Below are 13,244 nucleotides of genomic sequence, written 5' to 3'. Positions count from 1 at the left end.
TTAAAACTACCATAACAACGCATGTTGTAAGAGTCTGAATCCTGACAGCTAGCTTGACAACAACACATTTCAGATCTAATGTCTGACTAGTCAATTATGGATTTGGGGATTGGTCAATTAAGCACATTTGTTTTTCTAAACACTTGAAAGTAACTGAACAAAAGCAAATACAACAATCTACTTCAAACTATTTGAATTTACATTCTAATGACAGATAGAACCACTTAGATTAGAACACAATCTGGGGGTCAGAACACAGGACCCTTAGAGCCAGCTATAGTATATGGGGGTCAGAGAAAAGGACAATCAGAACGAGATAGAACAGCTTGGGACTCAAAACACAGGACTAGACCCATCTGGATTAGAACATCAACAACTATGTTGATCCTTGAACAACATTCCAATTAGCCAATCAGAATTAGGGGTACGTTTACTGTTTATGTTCAGTTTAGGCTTATGGCTAGGTTTATGCACTTCTACTTGATTGTTATCCAACTATTATTCCTCTCTGATTTTAGGAGTAATTTACAGTTATGGCAGGGTTTAGGGGTAGGGAATAGGTATAGATTAAATTTTCCAACAAAAATATGTTCCAGGATAAACATAGATGTTAATGTAGGATCAGCTCATATTTGGCAAAATCATGACATGCGTATCTCGTCATCCACAGCTTTCTTAACCATGACAGTGTAATAAACGCTTCTGTTTTTTGTTGCAAAGTTAACTATGACAAAGTCTCCCACAGACAGATCTGTGTTTCTTGGACCACTAATCTCATCCTTAGAGCTGTCTTCGTCAGACACATTATCAACTGAGACAGGGACATCACTTTTCTCAAAGCTGCTAACTATGATTTCCTTTTGGGTTGCTTTCTTTTTTTCGATTTTTCCTTTTATTTGCTATTCTTTTGCTTTTTCCCTGCTAGTTTTTTATCTTTCTTTATAGGCGTTTTCAATTGTCACACGGTTTCATTTGGATTGTGTTCTGGGACGACATTTGAGAGTGGTAGCATTTCATGAGGAGACACATATCCAGGTTGGCTGGAAACACATGGCACATCAATGTAGACTATGTGCAATGAAAAGATTAGCATCAGCGAGTGAACTATCTGCAGGTGGATCATCTGCAGGGGGTAGATGATCCAAATCTTCTGTAGTGGCAGGCTGGAGCTCAGGATTTGGCCAGTCTGACACCATGAATAGTGCAAATGCTTTATCAAGGAAAAGTTCTTGGTCATATGGAAAAATTGCAGTGCACCTACATCCAGAAGTGATGTTGCATGGTGTCACTGTTGATATGAAGGCCTCATTCACAAGTCCTACAGTCTGGTAGACTAAATTTAACTTTTTCCTTATGTCTCACTTTACCCCAGAGCATTTGTCTCACTTTACTCCACTGCCACATTTAAAAAAAAACAAATATATTTTTAACAATTCAGGCTAATCTTCAGCTAGCATCAACACATGGTTTTATATGTTGATAGCTCATCAACATGTACGATTAAAGTTTTTCTACTTGAATCAATTTGTTTTGGCACAACAGTTGATTTAGTTGACGGCAAAAAAATATATATATTTTTACATGCAAAAAACATATTTTTGTGAAAAAAACATGCTTTCCACACCCCCAGGAATTCCTATCCTTCGTGGTAGAGGGGAAATGGAAGGGGCTTGAAAACAAAATTGTTATAGAGTGATATATAAAATTTGTTGCCTAGATACAGGGGGTGTCTCACATTACCCAATGTCTCACATTACCCTGTTCTCCCCTACCACATTTCCTTAATAGTTCAAGCTGTCTGTAATTTTAAATCTCCTAAATATCTTAATATAAACATAAATTTCTAATTAGCACTTTATACCTATAGCACTTGTGATTTACTGTTGTACACTGTAAAAACAATAATTCTTGCTACCTAATTTTTTTAGTTGAATCAAATGAAATTGTCAATTGAACTTACATTAATCAAACTGACTAAAAATATTAAGTGAACCTCTGTCTAACTTAAACAATTTAGTTGAAACCCAATTAACCTTAACCTCGTGTTGTCTTTTTGTCATTATTATTATCATCATTATTATTATTTTATTTTTTTACAGCGTAATGTTGCTAGCATGGATTTAGAAGACTGCTTCTTTAAGATTCAGAGGGTCTTATTATATGAAAAACAATATAAAAATAAATAAAAAATTACCTGGACATCCATGTCTTCCCTTGCACTTAAAGTAAAAGGCCATTAATGTCATTAATGTCCCTTTTACGGGGGCCTGATAAGCTTACACAATATAACTCTGAGTCTGTACTTGTCTGTGGCGATAAAATGACGCTTGGCTTTCAGAGGTGTGCTTTTTGCAGGGGGCTCTTAAAAGCACTGACATTAAGAAAATGCTGTTGTTAATGGAGATGACCTTTCATATTTCAGCTGGTTCAGATGCTTGTGAAAAAAAAAAAAAAAGACGCACGCTGATGACACGGCATTCACAAGTTGGCTGTGAGGCACGTAGTGATGAGGTCATTATCTGATGTCTGATGAGTTTACCCCTGCTTTAAGACAAAATCTCAGACTGTCTGTGTATTTAATGCATGTGGATGCTTATTTCTTATTCATGTTCATTGTTAGAGGTGTAAACTAATTTACTTTAGATTTAAAGTAATGTTTAAAGAACTTGCAGTAGAAAAAATGCATGTAAAGTGTTGCTTATTATTATTATTATTATTATTATTATTATTATTATTATTATTATTAATTAAGAAGTACATTCCAGTTCAGTCAATCCAGTGTAAATCAATTAATTATTCACATCACATCATGTGTGTATGTGTGTGTAAACTGGCAGAGTCACTATTTTCTTTGTCATCTCTAATGTACCTTTAAAAAGTTTGTATAAAGGATAACACTTTTTAACTGAGTATTTAAATATATCTAAGTTTTTTCTCTTTATCAAGGCTGAATTTAGTTAATCAAATGCACTAAAAATACACACAACAGTTTTTTTCAGGTTCTCAAATCTTATTGGCTGAGACACATGCAAATGTATAAGTGCGTATTCAAATTAGCCATATAATGCAAAACAGTATGGACTTGAAATTTATTTATTTATTTGCATACTTGTGCCGTTGAACTATCATAAAAATGCAATATCAGCACTGTGATATGGTTTTGATTACCTACGCATGATTCACAGCAGTGATGTTATACTGTACAGCCATATCAAAGTGCTACGAGTGTGATATTGCTTTTATTAGTGCTGTCTAGTGTGGAAAGAGTACTGAAAAATCATTCTATAGTAAAAGTACCATTACTTACCTAAAAATGTAGTGCAAGTAGAGTAAAAGTATCTGTTATAAATATTACTCAAAGTATGAGTAAAAAGTAGCCCTTTCAAAAGTACTCAAGAGTAGTGAGTATAGAGTATTGTGTTGTAAAAAGCTGATGGATTTGTATCTAATTTGTGCATGTGTGTAAACGTAACATTCTGTAATGCATCTAGTTATTGTCCAGCAGGCACACAACGTCATAAGATGTTATTATTAGGTTAGATTTAGGTTTTAATTTAAGGCCATTTTGGTAATCATACAGTAAACATCCGTCATCTTCTCATCGGTGACATGCATCTAAACAGTCTCTGGGTCAAAGTGTGTAAAGAATATGGACATCTTCTTGGACACTTTTAAAGCTTCAAAACAGTTTGCTGCAATTATAAAGCTCACATGTCTTGAGGTAGTTCAGCATCATGCGATTTACCTTCTATGTATGATTTGATTGAACAGGAATCACAGGAATGATTTTTCTAATACCATTAGACATGAAAAAAATAAAGTAGTGACTGCTGTTTGAAGGAAAGTAGTGAAGTTAAAGTACTGCACTAAAAATGTACTCAAAGGAAAGTAAAAGTACACATTTTTAAAACTACTTAGTAAATTACAATTCCTGAGAAAATCTGCTCAATTACAGTACTTTAAGTATTTGTATTTGTAAGTATTTATATATTATTATTATTATTATTATTATTATTATAATACCACCAAGAAATCTTTAGGAATTGAAAGATGATAGATTTAAATTTAAATGAGGTGCTGCAAAAAAATCTACCAAATTTTAGATATTTTTTGTATTTCTCTTAATTTTTCCTCTTTATTAAAATTATATTTCATATGCCAGCCTAACATATTAATTTGGGTGTACTAATTTTTGGACCGTGATCTTAAGTTGTTTAAGTTAATTGCAGATTTAATGGAACTGCTTTAAGAATTTAGCTTGCTTTAAAAAAAAAAAAACTGCACCCTCTCATATGACAGTTTAGGTATCATTTTTATTCTCTCACGTTTAATAGCCTTGCTTTAAAATCAATTACCTGTTTTATTCCTGAAAAAAAAAGAGACTCAAGAATGGGGGTGTGAATCCTTTCCTCAAACTGACAACTGCAGGCATCACTTTGTAGTTGGAAAATTGCAGGGTCTGCACTTAAATATCTTGCTACTTGTCACATTTTCCTCCCTGTTATCATGACAATGTCAACGAGGGATCACCAAATCAACAGCCTCATAAATAAAGGCCTGTGATTTGACAAAATGAAACAATTGCATGTGCTCAAACCCATGAGTCAGGTACGAAATCTCTCTGATTGGTTTATAGGTGACAGTTGCCTGGTATTCAGTGCAAAATCACTTGAGAGAATTGCTGTTTTCAGAGCCTAAGAATTAGGGTCCAGGTTTCTGTATTGATTCTTCAAATAGTAACAATTTGCTTAAGAGTGATATTGACACTTTAATTCACCATCTTTCTTTTGAATCGCTCACATTTCTTGCTCTCAGCCTTAGCTCGCACATGTAATGTAATAGTTAGCGCAGACCCCTGAAGCGTAATGATATTCAAACTTTATAATTGAACATTTTATGATACCTTAAATATCGCCATATCACAGAGTAGGAATGAGCAGAACAGACCGTAGCCTCTGGCAATTGAATGGCATGTATTCAAAGGGAAATGAGGTGTAACATTAAAAGTAACTGAGTATCTGAGGGCAGCTGTCATGCTTTTTTTTCTTTTTCTTTTCTTCTGTTTTTTTTTTTTTTTTTTGAATGCTGGGCTACAGTTTGTTCTCAGATCTTTATTGATGTGAGTGTAGCCAGATACATTCAAAGGCTTATTAGTTAAATAATTATGTGAGATACTTGACAGTTGCAATGGATAAAAATACCCTCAAGCTGTAGACATGTAGAATTTTTAATCTTGCTGCAGAATTATAAAGTGTTGTGCATAACACACACGTAAGTGTAAGTGCTTATACTTTAAAAGTGGCATCATTTTAAGTGTTCGCATAGCGAGCAAACTTTTCCCATTGTTAAAACACATTTTAGACATTCCTGCAAAACCCTAAAATGTTGTTATTATGCTGTTTTATATTTCTAACACATGGTCATTTTGACAGAATTAGTAGTATTAGATTCAGGTAGGTTTTTCAGGAGTGTTAACACTGCCACAATTACATTACAACAAAACTTTTACCACCAACACCCAATCAACCAAACAAACAACCCAACCACACCAACCAACTAACCCAACCAACAAACCAACCAAACTAACCACACCAAACAACTAATCAAACCAAACCGAACCAAACCAAACCAAACCAAACCAACCAACCAACCAAAACTACACCAAACCAATCCAACCCACGCTATACCAACCAACCCAACCACACCAACAAAACAACCGCACCAACCAACCCAACCAAACAATACCATACTAAACCAACCAACCAAAACCAAACCAAACTAAACTAAACCAAAACAACCCAAACCAACCCACACCAACCAACCTAACCACCAATGCAACCACACAAAGCAAAAGTATCCATTTAAATATTGCTTAAAGTATATACAATCAAACAGGTTTATACTTGCAAATCTGCTTTATAGTGATGCTAAATAAATAAATAAATAAATCAATTGCAGCATGTCTCTAATTTACATCAGTCTCATGAGAGCTCCCTACACCACCACCAGATGGCACATCACTTTTGGAGTGTTTAAATTGCACAAAAACCTTGCCATTGTTAAAACACATACAGATATTCCTGCAGGACCCTAAAATTTTGTTATTATGCTGTTTTATATTTGTAACACATGGTCATTTTGACATTTGAATTGGTAGTTTTAGGTTAAGATGGATTTTTCAGGAGTATTAACACTGCCACAAATAAATTGTAACAAACATTTTACCAACAATTTAACCACACTAACCAACCAAACCAACCACACAAATCAACCAAACCAAATCAAACCAACGAACCAAACCAAAACTACAAAACCAACCAGAGCAAGCTAAACCAACCCAACCCACACCATACCAAGCAACCCAACCACATTAACCACAGAACCCAACCACACGAACTAACCAACCACACTAACCAACCAACAAACCAAGCAACAAATCCAAAACATACCATACCAACCAACCAACCCCAAACGAAACCAACCCACACCAACCAACCAACCCCAAACCAACTCACACCAACCAACCCAACCACCAATGCACCCACACAAATCAACCAACCCAACCAAACCAAATGTATCCATGTATATAAAACGTATATATATATAACAGGTTTATAATTGCAAACTTGCTTTATAGTGATGCTAAACAAACAAATAAACAAATAAACAAACAAATAAACAATTTTATTTGTAACACATGGTCATTTTGACAGAATTGGGAGTATTAGGTTCAGGTGGATCGTTCAGGAGTGTTACCAATGCCAAAAATAGATTATGACAAAACATTTACCAACAAACCAACCAACCCAACCCACCCAATCAACCAACCAAATGACCCAAACCACACCAACCAACCAACCGAACCAAACCAAAAGTAACCAACCAACCAACCGACCAAAACAAACCAAAAAAAAACAACCAAAACACCTCAAACCAACCCAACCCAGCCCACACCATACCAACCAACCCAACCATACAACCCAACCACACAGACAAACCAACCACACCAATAAACCAAGCAACCAACCAAACCATACCAAACCAAACCAAACCAAAACAACCAAAACAAACCAACCCACACCACACCAAACCAAACCAAAACAACCAAAACAAACCAACCCACACCACAACCAACCAACCCCCAATGCAATCACATAAACCGACCAACCCAAACAGCCAACCACACCAAACGTATCAATTTAAAAGTCACCTACAGTACATACAATCAAACACAGTTATATTTGCAAATCTGCTTTATAGTCATTATAAACAAATGAATACACAAGTAAATAAATAAATAATTTGCAGCACATTTCTAATTTGCATCAGTCTGAGGACAGCTATATACACAACCATTGAATCCCAGAATTCAAAAGTGAAAGTCTTGCATATCGGTATTGACTTCTAGATGCGCACATTATAGGCCTACACATTTTCACTGTATTTTAAACACAGTGCACCCTAAAGATCTGAGAAATTACCAAAAATCTGCAATGATAAGGTAAAATCACATTCCCAAATGATGTCGTGAATGAACACTGAGGGTGCCAATTACTGTATGGAGACAATCACTACAAAAAAATCTAAATCATTTGATCAGTTTTGAGAGATGCTAATGGTCTAATCTGATTCAATGCTTGATGCTAAGCTAAGCTAAAAGTCCTCCCATCAGACCTAAGGATTGGTTGAATGTATTTAAAAATGGATATTTAAATGGTATTTAACTATGGATGAGTTGTACAATTAGTCTGTTTTCAAAAGAAAAACAGTGTTCCTTTTAAATATCCATTGGCAGTGGACATACATTACAGCATAATTTAGTTATGAAAGATGGCTTCAACATCATATAGAGTGGGAGGTTATGCTATTATCTGAACTGCATATATTGATATGGATATTAATACGCAGAGAAAAGACTCTCTTGATTTCCTGCTGTAGTGTGTGTGCATTAGTGTGATATCTCAGCTGGACAAGATGGAATGATGGGAAAGATTTGAAAATGAACGTGTGTTTCTCTTCTGTGCCGCTGACCTGACCGATATTGCAGCATAAACCCATGAATAAAAAGTAGCCGTATATGCATTTCTGCCACCCGCACACCCCCACTTCAATTGCATTGATGTTTTCTTTTCTTTTTTTTCCCCCAGTTGCTCTGTGATGAGTTTGTTGATGGCCTCCAATTGGTAAACAGCACGATGCAGTGCCACCTGTCAGTCAAATTGGGTGTTATCGTCATGGAGATGCCACGGCTCACACGCTCATCCACAATCCATCAATTTATATCAGCGCTCCAATCGTGGACCTGATTACCACACGGGCAACCCCTGTGTGTGTGTGTGTGTGTGTGTGTGTGTGTGTGTGTGTGTGTGTATTTGGGTGCTTCAAAAACTGGAAGGGAAAAAAAGTGTTACAATCCCATCCATTCACAAATCCAATTCAATTCACTGTACACTGACATAACAATCACAAATAAACAAACACCAGCTGACAGGGAATTTTGAAAAGGTGGATGGAAAATTTTTTGTTTTTTTTGCCACAAATCATTCATTCATTCATTAATTTTCCTTTGGCTTAGTCCTTTTATTCATCAGGGGTCATCACAGTGGAATGAACCGCCAACTTATCCGGCTTTTGTTTTACACAGTGGATGCTCTTCCAGCTGCAACCCATCCATACACGCTCTCAGTCATACGCATACACTACGGCTAATTCACCTTTACTGCATGTCTTTGGACTGTGGGGGAAACCAGGGAGAACATACAAACTCCAAACAGAAATGCCCAGCCGGGACTCGAACCAGCTAACTTCTTGATGCGAGGTGACAGCGCTAAAAATTGAGCCACCGTTGCCATAAATCTTCTTCACAAATATATATTTTTTGTTCATTAGTAATATTATTTGCATTTTTGCATGGATTTAATATGGAAGTTGTTAAATTTATAGTCATTTGTAGTAGTTTTAATAATGCAATAATAATAATAAGTACTTTTTTTAAATTCACTAGTATTCATTTTAATCTGTATTGTGTTTTGTTAGCCTTGTTATTTTAGTTAATATTGTATTTTTTGCATTCGTTAACGATCCACATTTGTTTGCTTGCTTGTAAAAAATGTTTAAAATACTTCTAAATATTTTGTTTATGTGTTTGTTGTTAACTTTAGTAAAATGTTTACTTCAGTAAAAAAAGTACTATTATCTAATGATATGCAACAGAAAAAATAAGCCACGGCCACCGTTTTGTCATTTAATATTCCGTTTTTATAGGAACTGTCACAATACGGAAAAAAAAAAAATAAATAAAATTTCGCAGTTTCCGGTTCATGTGGGCTTCAACTTTAGTCTTCTGTTCACGCGCTCTGCGTAAGCACGGTGTGTTATGATTGGTTCAAATGGCATACTGCGGGAGTATTATCAGTCAGGACTGGAGTGAAAAAAAAAATCATGCAGTTAGGCAATTTAGAAATCGTGCATGTTCAAATTGCGATTTCCATATGATTTTAATTAATTGCACAGCCTAATATACAGCAAATACGCATGTATGAATTTGTTGTTTGTAAAGAGATGCTTGAAATAATTCTAAAGACAAAAGACATTTGTTTGTTTGTTTGTTTTCGTATTAGTCAAAGCCATACTACTGCTACTTCTACTACTACTACTACTACTACTACTACTACTACTAATAATAATAATAATAATAATAATAATAATAATAATAATAATAGGGTTGTGATTTGTTCTTTAAATATAGGGTTGCAAGTGTTTGATTTTTTAATTATTAATTATTAAAATTCTAACTTTATTCTTTCTGTTGCAATTAATGCAATTTTACAGCCATGTTATTTACAGAATTTAGTAAAATTGTATAATATACAAATCAAATGATGTGTTTTTTCTGTTTTTGCCAATCATTAAAATATCTTTTCTTAAAGATTAAAATTATTATTATTTGAAATTATTATTATTCTAAACAAGTATATATAATCCAGAAATTGTAATACTTTATATAAGATTACAGATGTTTAAAATAAAATAAAATAAAATAAAATAAAATAAAATAAAATAAAATAAAATAAAATAAAATAAAATAAAATAAAATTAAATTAAATTAAATTAAATTAAATTAAATTAAAATACTCCAGTATGTAGACTCAGGGTTAAGGCAGAATAGGTCGATCTGCAGCTGCAGGGCAACAGCAGGTGAAACTCCTCCATTTAGAAGTCACTCTGTACTATTTCTATGATAAATAATTAAGTCAATGTTTAAGGTTGTATGACCTGCTTCCCCTCATGAAATCTTACACTGACCATTCTCTCCCTCTCTTTCTCCGTGGACAGTATTTCAAAAATAAACTTATTGACTCGCAATACTGCAAGGCTATACATTTTTTCCCTCCATTTTGACAAATAGTGAAGCAAACATGCAAAGCCAAAAAAATATAACTTTTAAAGCATAAAGTCTTTCATTTGCACAACTGAATTTTTTTTTCAGAATCATTTGTTACCTTATTCTAAGGACAGGGCTGGGAATTTAATAAAAAGATGTCTAACAAAAATGAAGTAATTTACATAATGAAATGACTGAGGATGAAATATTGAGGAACAAATTAAGTACCAATGTAGATATTTTAAAGTCAAATTATATAAATGTTTTTTAAGCAAGTTCAATTTAATGCATTAAATATTTCATTTAAATACTGTAAATGGAATGCAATAAAATGGAATAAAAATACACATGGTAAATATTGCAAGTAGCTATATCTTAAAATCTTGTGTACAAAACTGTAATGAGTCAGAGTACAACAGAGTTGCAGCTTATTAAGATAATTGTCAAACAGGCAAAAAAAAAAAAGGAAAGACGGGGCATGCAGATAATCTAAAAGCAAAACAGTAAACAGTAAAACAAAGCAAGGGTCAAAAACACATGTAGAGCAGTCAAGAAAAATGCTTAGTAATGCTTACTTATAATTAACAAGACTCAGCCAAGAGTGTGTGAATGTGGTGACTTTATAGTCCTAGTAATCAGTCCATCATGAGCTTCCAGCTGTGCGTGTGTAAACAGGGGGAATCAGGAACTGGTGTGTGAGTGCAAAGTCTTCAGGGAGATGTACTTCATATAGTGGCAGATGTGTAGTTCAGGCTAAATCGCTGGCGATCGTGACAAAACTAGTAATGTTTGCGAAAATAGTATTAATAATAATAATAATAATAATAATAATAATAATAATAATAATAATAATAATAATAATAATAATAATACATTATAATGTATTGTTTTTTAGCATTCACAATTTCTAGATTTTATTCTAAATCTAGTTGTAAATGAATGGAGATCATACATTTCAACAAGTGTCAGTGGATGTGACAATGACAGTGTTATAGAAATAGCTCTTTTAACATTTACATATTTAAGCTCAAAGCACAGCCAAAAGTAGATCTTTAATATTTTCTTTATAGAAGCAGATCTATCCTTCTCAATTAATAAAATCCACTTATCTGTGGGTCTTAAGAAAGTCTTCAACCTTCCCCAATTTAAGACCTTAAAAGTTAAAAGTTAGTCAAATTGGAGCAGAAAGTCTATAGAAAGCATATATATATATATATATATATATATATATATATATATATATATATATATATATATATATATATATATATATAAAGTTTACCCCTTTTATTATGAAAATGTACACACTTTACTACATATCAATAAATACATTATAACATTGAACATAAAACAATTAAGTTGTCCCCCCAAAAATCTTTGTGTTGTGTTCTCAAAATAATTGTGTTGTTTCAGCTTGCTTTAGGTCACTAGTTAGAAAAACAGAAAAAAATAGTGAAAAAAAGTGATGAAAGATGAGGACAAGAGCAAACCAGGTCTGTCATTATATTTGGAGTTTGTTTATATTTTGCACAGCTCTTTTCTTTTGTGCTCTTATCTTTTTGCTATAATTAAAGTTGTTAAAATGTTTTGGTTCCCACCTTCTCTTCATGTGTGATTTTTCAACCTCACAGTTACAGTTAGTATAAGAATATTTAGTTTCTCTATGAGCACCCAATCAAACAGGATATGCTTGAAGACAAAGAGTGAATCCGGGCACCCAAAGGGATGCTGTTATGATTGTGCACTGACGTTTGATAAAAATAAAACAGAAATGTAACAAAACAACATTTGCTGCTGTACTATGTCATGCTTTCTCAGAAATAATCAAATAACTGACACAAAAATGGAATGAAAAAACTTTCAGATAAGAACTGAGATTTAAAAAAAAAAAAAAATAACGTTATTTAGAAACGTATACCATATGATTCAGATGTGAACGCCATCTTGTGGTCAGACATGGTAATTCTTTTTTTTGCGCAAACTCTCACAGTGCTTAATGTATATTCTATAGGGATTAAATGTATATTGGTTAAACAGTCATTATTGCACTATAAGTATTGCATTATTTGGTGCATGGGATTAATCGAGTACATCTAGGCACTGTCCACAAGAACATGGGTTCTATTCGGTTTCCCTGTTTGTTCATACGAAAACGCAGTGTCAGGTGACTGAAACCGCAACTTTCTGAAAACTCCAGCTAGGGTGAAGATTTCCAAAACTCCGGCTACAGTATGATCATGTTGATGCTAAAAACATTTTAGTTTTAGCCTCATGACGTGAGCGTGCATGCTGTTTTCTCATTTCTGATTGGCCAACACAGCACATTTGTGGCAAACATGTTGTGTAATCCGCATTGTTCAACAGCGGACTGTAATCCGCTTCTGTACTCACGTTTGCATTGACTTGAATGCAATTTACTCGCAAAATGTACTTGCTTAATTCCCTGTTTTTGACGTAAACTCGGAATAAAAGTGTCACTATTGCCACCTGTTGGTTTGGCGTGCCCATTACATGAAAAACAGTGCGTCTTTATGTAGACAGATTTAAAAAAAAAACACAAGCAGGGAAAACTCTGTTAACAAAATTACCTGTGTACGTGTGGACATGGCCTTAAGTATGTTTACTTTGTTTTCAGATATCACTACAAATAGCTGCTCCCTCAGATAGAACTCCATTTAAGGGTGTGGGATGATTTCGGATACAGCCATGGAGTTGTAAACTTTCTCTTTAAAAGTACAAGTACAAGATTTTCATTGGTTCACTCAGCTCCTGAGGGTGTGATCTTTCCTCCAACAGATTTTAGAAAAAAAGAGCCTTAACGTTGTTGTTGTTTTTTTTTTTTTTTACATTTTGACATTGT

Source organism: Danio aesculapii, chromosome 4 (genome assembly GCF_903798145.1).
Source record: "Danio aesculapii chromosome 4, fDanAes4.1, whole genome shotgun sequence".
In the NCBI taxonomy this organism is placed as follows: Eukaryota; Metazoa; Chordata; class Actinopteri; order Cypriniformes; family Danionidae; genus Danio; species Danio aesculapii.
Note: the sequence above shows the minus strand (reverse complement) of the source record.